The sequence below is a fragment of the Harpegnathos saltator genome, unplaced genomic scaffold (genome assembly GCF_003227715.2).
Source record: "Harpegnathos saltator strain DR-91 unplaced genomic scaffold, Hsal_v8.6 scaffold284, whole genome shotgun sequence".
In the NCBI taxonomy this organism is placed as follows: Eukaryota; Metazoa; Arthropoda; class Insecta; order Hymenoptera; family Formicidae; genus Harpegnathos; species Harpegnathos saltator.
In genome coordinates, this window is record NW_020230077.1 from 130632 (window position 1) to 137785 (window position 7154).

The window sequence follows — 7154 nt, forward strand, 5'->3', positions numbered from 1 at the left end:
TTATATTAGACATTATGTTTTTTGGCATCATTCGATCAATAATTACCAGTTTTTTACGTCAAAATGACGTATTTTCTTTCTTAGATTAAAACTTTAGACACGTGCAAGGATTTAACTTTAAACAACTCGAAAAAAACTATTGTTTAATCGAACGTTTTGATAAAGAAAGAAGATATTTCTTCTAGTCTTAAGAATCGTCCTGTGCATTGATCTGTATTCGGAAGTTCTGAGACACTGTATAACTTTATTTGTAATAGAATTACTTTTATGTCGCTCTATTAAAATTTATTCCAATAACTTACAACTTCCTTTTTCTTTTCTTCATTTTCTAAATACTCTTCAAAATTTTCAAGAACGTAATCTTCCATAGAACGTAAGGGAAAATTGAATTTTTCAAATAATGATTCCATTGCAGGAACTTCTTTCTCCATAATGTTATTTGTCTTAAAACTATTTACATCTTCCGCTATTTGCTCTATCTTGTAATTCAGAATCGACAACATCCTGAGTACTTGTTTTTTGTAGGCTTCATTTACAGCGCGGAGATCCAGGTCCCTAGTGGTGCTAGCTCTAAGATAAGAACAAACGGTAACCCCGCTGGTCTCATACGAGATTTTGCGAGCAATCAGACACGCTCGGCAACCTCGTCACGTTCGCGTATAGTTTCGGACCCGGCTAAGCGACTCGTGAATGCGCGAGGCAAGCCGAGAGAGAATAAAAAATAAATGTAATAAATTAAAACACATAAGATTTATAACTTTTACTTCTATTAAATAAAAATTGAGAATGATATAGTCCGAAAGAGAACAGAAAAGTCAAAATAATATCAATTTGACGTTATTTTGACTACAAAGTTGAAAGGATATAAAATTCACATTACTTGGATACTGTTATCTTGAGGATTTTAATGAGAATACATAAATTAAAAATTCAAATTAAGAATTAATATAATATATTTTTGTAAAAAAACATTCAAAAAGAAAAATATTCAATGAATAGCGTAATACCTTTAGACGCGTCTTGAGCCGTAATGGTCTTTGGAATTACTTCCTTTAATGTACACGGCACTGAAAAAAGAATACTTAGGAGTTATAAAAAAAAAACCTGAGTATTTATTGCTACTAACCTGAGTCTGTTTGGATACTGGCAATGTTTTATGAAACAGATGCTACAGAATTTTCTTAGGAAGAAAAAGTTTTATTAATTCATGAATGAACTTATAGAATATTTCTTAAATATGACACACACACACACACACATATATATACCTTTGACAGCTTTTTTTAAAATAGGTATGTTAACTATTTCATTTTCTTTATCGCTTATTTCGTCACTTTCTTCACTTTCTTAATTTGTATCGTTTATTTCGTTACGAGAAATGTTGGAAGTAATCTGATTTGAATCAAATTCTAAGTCAGATATGAGCCTTTTTTCTTTTTATTTTCTTTGCACGTGTTTCAAGGTCTGATTGTAAATCAGAAATATCTTCAGCTTGAATAGCTTTACTTCTTGCTACACCCAGATCTCCTAAAATTTTCGTAAGTAAAGATTTTCCGAAAATTTTAGATGACTACTGTTATAGTCGTGAAGAAAGAATCGATTTTTCAAATAATACCTACCATATAATTCACCCATCATCCTTGATTGGTGAAGATCCCAATTATGACCAGGTGGAGTGCAATTTTTAATCAAATTTTTTAATTTTAATCCACTGTGTGGTGGCCAAAAACATTCATTTATATTCTTGACCCAGGACGTTGGCACGGCTTCTACTGTATTTTCTTTAATGAAATGAACAACCCTCCAGCTGTTTTTCATATCTAAAAAAACACATTAAAATCAACTAAGTAACAGCAATGTTGTAGTTATTTATACCCGAGTTGCACACACTCATGCATAGACGCACGTGACTATACAAGGGGTAATGGGAGGGGAGGGTATTGGTTATTGTGCTATGGAACCAAATCAAATCTTATTGTGATTTGGCGTGTGCAACTTGGATGATTGTTTTTTACTTACTTTTATAACGATATGATAAATTATAGAAATATAAAATTTATAATTCAAATTCTCTAATAAAGAAGTGGATAGAATATGAAGTCTTTGTCATGAATAATAGCTATCATTTTGTTCTTTATATCTCTTACATTTTGTATACAATATCCACTCAAATTCTTCGCAGTACAAATGTTAAAAATACTCGAATCGCAAGGATAGTCGAAAAGATAATTTGTTTCAAGAAATATTCTCCCATACACGTAAGTATCTTTTCTTACTAAAATATTTTCTATTTTCATGATATGCCTACTTGTTAAATAACAAAATGAATCGACAATTTTCAATATTGAAAGTAAACTTTTCAAGAATAAGTTTCTTGAATTGATTATAACTTTGATTAGGAACTACACCCTCAAAGTATTGTCATCATATAAAACACTTATTTTATTGACTTCTTTTGAATCTCTAACAGACTCAAGCTCTTTTATCCGTTTTACAATTTGCTGTAATGGTTAGGTCTCGTGTTTTCGAAGTAATTTCTTTAAATTTTGAAGATAATTTTCGAATGGAAATGTGCTATATTTATTTATATTTCCAAATATCTGTACGTCATCACATATATGAATTAGGTCATGTATATTATGAGATATATTTTCTTTTCCATATAATTCACCAAAATTTTTAACAAAACTTTTAAGTAATGAATGCGCGTAGTCACCATACTCTTGAATATATAAATCATTTGAAAAAATTGTCACTGCAATATGCAGACAAAGGAAATTTATATATTTATCCTTTTCAATATTTCCTTTTAAAACAATTGCTCCTGCATATAGTAAAAAAATCTGAATTCAGTGGCCTTCCATCTCTTGATTTCATCTAAAGAACGTGGTTTACGAACAAATTCATTTGGTGTGCATTTAGCTATTGATCTCAACTGTCTATAAATTTCAATAATTTTTTCAATTTTTAATTTCATATGTGGCTTTCCAAAAGTCCACATCATCAATAATTTTTTCATAACACCTAAACAAATAAGATGCATATATTCCAATGGCACATGAACAATCATGTCCATTCCTGGAATGCTTTCTATAACAGAAGTTCCAGAATGATGTTGAATTTGGCTTTTGTTTTTGAAATTCTGACCTGTCCTTTTTTTACAATTAATTTTGGGAAAACATGTTCGACCCTTCAGGTATGTTCCTCTTTGAAAACATTTTGTACAAGAATAAAAACCTGCATATCCTTTTATATAACAATAAAAGATTTTGCAGGGGCATCACATATAAATCCTTTAATTTTAAATTGTTTTATATTTCCATTAATATTGATATCGTTTACTGTTAAATCTATTGCTTCATAGACAAACTGTAATAAGAATTTATTTGCATTTGCTGGTTTCTCATAACCATGATATATTCCTACAGTTGCTACTTTTGTAGGATTTAAATGTAAACAACATAATATTGGGTATATCTGGCTACTCGAACTTTTACTCAACGGTAAACCATCAATATTTATTAATATTTCGATCATATTTGAACCATCTTCTTTATAAAATTGTTTTATTGCTTCAAGAAGACCAAAATGGCAATATGTTCCTCGTTCCATTTCTTCAATTTCTATAGTTTTAAAAGTGGATAAAAGAGTCTTAGCATTTAAAGGTAAGTTATTTGAATCAATATCTTTTGTTTTTAATAATTGTAAAAGATCATTAATAGCTGAGTGACAAATTTTGTGTTTTAAAGCCCAATCTTTTAAATCATTTGTAAAAAATGATTCTGTAGTAAAATCATCAGTATTTCTTTTTTTTATTATTTGCTCATTATATAAATCATTACATAAATCGCTTACATCATTTGCAAAATATGAATCATCTTCTGGTAAGTCTTTATCAAAGTTATCTTCAATAGTATTATCGGATTGTGATAATGCCATAGTTTTAATAATATCTTCACTTATTGCATCATTTCTCTCTTCATTTATAAAATCTTGAGAAAGTAAAGATAAATTTTTATTAAGTTCTGTGTTAATTTTTTTATAAAAACCAGCTCGAGATCTCTTCGGCATGATTACATTAAATAACAAATATTAAAGTTTGCAATTTTTTTTTCTTTTAACGAATATCTTATAAACAATACCAAAGGATAATATTATTAGTAGTATCATATGATTGAAATTATATAATATTCAGGATTGCCAAAGAAAATTAATTTTGAAATTCTTTGACAATTCCAGATTTTTCAGATATTGAAATCTTGGTAATTATTTAGAAGACGCACACCGCCTCCGATTTCGCTGAAACTCACCTACGTTATATATTTTAACATGTAGAAGCCGAAAAGTTACAATTGTCGCTCGGCTCTACAAAGAGAGAAATTAATTGTTAAAGTTGATGGCAATTTAAATTAGAAAATCTGTTACGGAGGTGAAGACCGTCTTTTCTATAATTATCAATGCATCTTTTAGCTTCTCTAATAACAGATAATAAAAAATAAATCTTCGCCTTACTAAAAAGATGAATGTACAATATACTAAAAATGGATACAAATGTAAGGGTGGTTTCAGCTGCTAAACATTGTATCTATATACAGGGTGCACGATTTATCTGAAGACATTGAAATATCTCGAGAACTATGCATTGGATAAAAAAAAGTGGTTAATGAAAGTTGTTAGTCTCGAAGGGAGACATCCAATGATACCAAACTCGACCTCCCACCCCACCCCCTGGGGGTGGGGGTTGGGGGCAACTTTGAAATCTTAAATGGAAACCCCCATTTTTTATTGCAGATACGGATTCTACGCCACAAAATACGTAAATTTTGTCCGAAACTTTTTTTTTTATTCGTGATAGATGGCGCTGTAATCGCAAAAAATTATATTTTCCGCAATTCTCCAGAAATGATAATTGGATTGAGAAATAAAAAATACCTGTTCAATATTTTTAAAGAACATAATAAAAGTTATTCCCCCCCCATCCTCTCGAGGTAGGGTGGGTGGTAACGTTCAAATCTCAAATGGGAACCCGAATCGAAGAGGGAACTGCTCGACGCATTGCACTGCCTTTTATAATAAGCCGTAGTTCGCCATACACCCACAGTGGCGCGTCGAGCAGTTCCCTCTTCGATTCGGGTTCCCATTTGAGATTTGAACGTTACCACCCACCCTATCCCGAGAGGATGGGGGGGGGGAATAACTTTTATTATGTTCTTTAAAAATATTGAACAGATATTTTTTATTTCTCAATCCAATGATCATTTCTGGAGAATTGCGGAAAATATAATTTTTTGCGATTACAGCGCCATCTATCACGAATCAAAATAAAAGTTTCGGACAAAATTTACGTATTTTGTGGCGTAGAATCCATATCTGCAATAAAAAATGGGGGTTTCCATTTAAGATTTCAAAGTTGCCCCCAACCCCCACCCCCAGGGGGTGGGGTGGGAGGTCGAGTTTGGTATCATTGGATGTCCCCCTTCGAGACTAACAACTTTCATTAACCACTTTTTTTTATCCAATGCATAGTTCTCGAGATATTTCAATGTCTTCAGATAAATCGTGCACCCTGTATATCACTTATGGTATATACTCGTCGACAGGGAAGAAATTGAATGTAATCGAATTCGTATAAGAAATAAATGACTATATTTAAGACAAAGATCGACTACAATGAAAAACTCGTCGCACGTTATACAAAACTCTCAAGCTCGACAGTAATTCTCGAAACGATTCAACAGGCAATCGACTATACTTCGACGGTGTCTCGACAATGACTCCCCTGCTCTTCTTCTCTCAAGCCCCAGTCTCCCCTCTGGCTGTCGACTAACTCCTTTTGAGTCTCCCTCCATCTTCCATCGACTCCGACGCCACCACCGGTCTTCGCTCGCTTTAGTATTGAAATATATTGATATGTTTTGATAATCTTATACAAAAAAGATTAGCAAGACCCCTGCGCAAGGGAGGATGTATGATGAATCTGAAGCAGAAGAATGACAGCATGTGTTATTTTATTATGTAGGACTTTGTTTTATTATATAGAATCTTATTCTTCTCGTTACACAATAAAATAGCATATGCTATCATTCTCCTGCTTTAGATTCATGGTATATCCTCTCTTACGCAGGGATCTTGCTAATATTTTCTGTATCCATTTTTAGTACATTGTAGACTCATCTTTTTAGTAAGGCGAAGATTTATTTTTTATTATCTGTCATGAGAAAAGCTAAGAGATGCATTGGTAATTATAGAGAAGACGGTCCTCACCTCCGTGACAGATTTCCTAACCTAAATTGCCATCGACTTTAACAATTAATTTCTCGCTTTGTAGAGCCAAGCGACGATTTCAACTTTTGGATTCGGTTTCTACACGTCAAAATATATAAGATAGATGAGTTTCAACGAAATCGGAAGTGGTATGCGTCTTCTAAATAATTACTTTACGAATTCATCATATGTACATATAAATTGTACTTACCTGCTTTGCAACTAATAAAAATAACTAATAAAATACTAATAAGAATAAACGTTTACATTTCCTAAATAAACTTCCTAAATAAATCCACTTAATAAATAAACGTTTATATTTCCTCATAACGATGCACGACACGGACCGATGTAAACACAGTGCATTTGTTTTGGTTGTGATCGCGTACCGGGTGCGTTCGGACAATGGTTGTTCGGCAAGACTTGACCAACGTCGACCAAGTGATAATCCAAGTTAAATTCTTCGAAACAAAGACTGAAATCTAAATCAAAGCCTAATCGACGTTGATGAAATTAGACATATAAAAGCAACGTGTCTTTATTACTCGTGCTATTTCTCATTTCGAGATGAATTTGAAACTCTGATGATCCAGGTAGTAAGATGATGTTTAAACACGTTTTAATGACGTTTTATTAACGTTAGAGATATTATTAACACATCATTAATACGTTATTTGATGTTACTTTGCTACTTGGATAATGTTCATATCTCCTCCATTGACATATTACTACAATATTCTGAGGACTTCACAAATAATATTCTGAGGACTTCACAAATAATATTGTAATAATGTTTAAAATAACCTGAGAAACATATAAGAATATGTTTTCGAATATTTTTAGAATATATGGAATTATTTTGTGAGAATATTCGTCGAATATTCTGTGCT

At 31.9% G+C, this 7154-nt stretch overlaps 2 long non-coding RNA genes across 2 annotated transcripts; both read right to left on the reverse strand.

Annotated features, from left to right (window-relative positions):
• Positions 1-308: 308 nt before the first annotated feature.
• Positions 309-6882, reverse strand: LOC112588756 (uncharacterized). Its single transcript, XR_003113023.1, has 6 exons — positions 6476-6882; positions 1620-1820; positions 1269-1527; positions 1127-1180; positions 1008-1067; positions 309-570 (listed from the first exon to the last, which is right to left on the reverse strand). It is a non-coding gene; the product is annotated as an uncharacterized LOC112588756 (long non-coding RNA).
• On the reverse strand, positions 5628-6358 carry LOC112588757 (uncharacterized). Its single transcript, XR_003113024.1, has 2 exons — positions 6265-6358; positions 5628-5887 (listed from the first exon to the last, which is right to left on the reverse strand). It is a non-coding gene; the product is annotated as an uncharacterized LOC112588757 (long non-coding RNA).
• Positions 6883-7154: the final 272 nt, after the last annotated feature.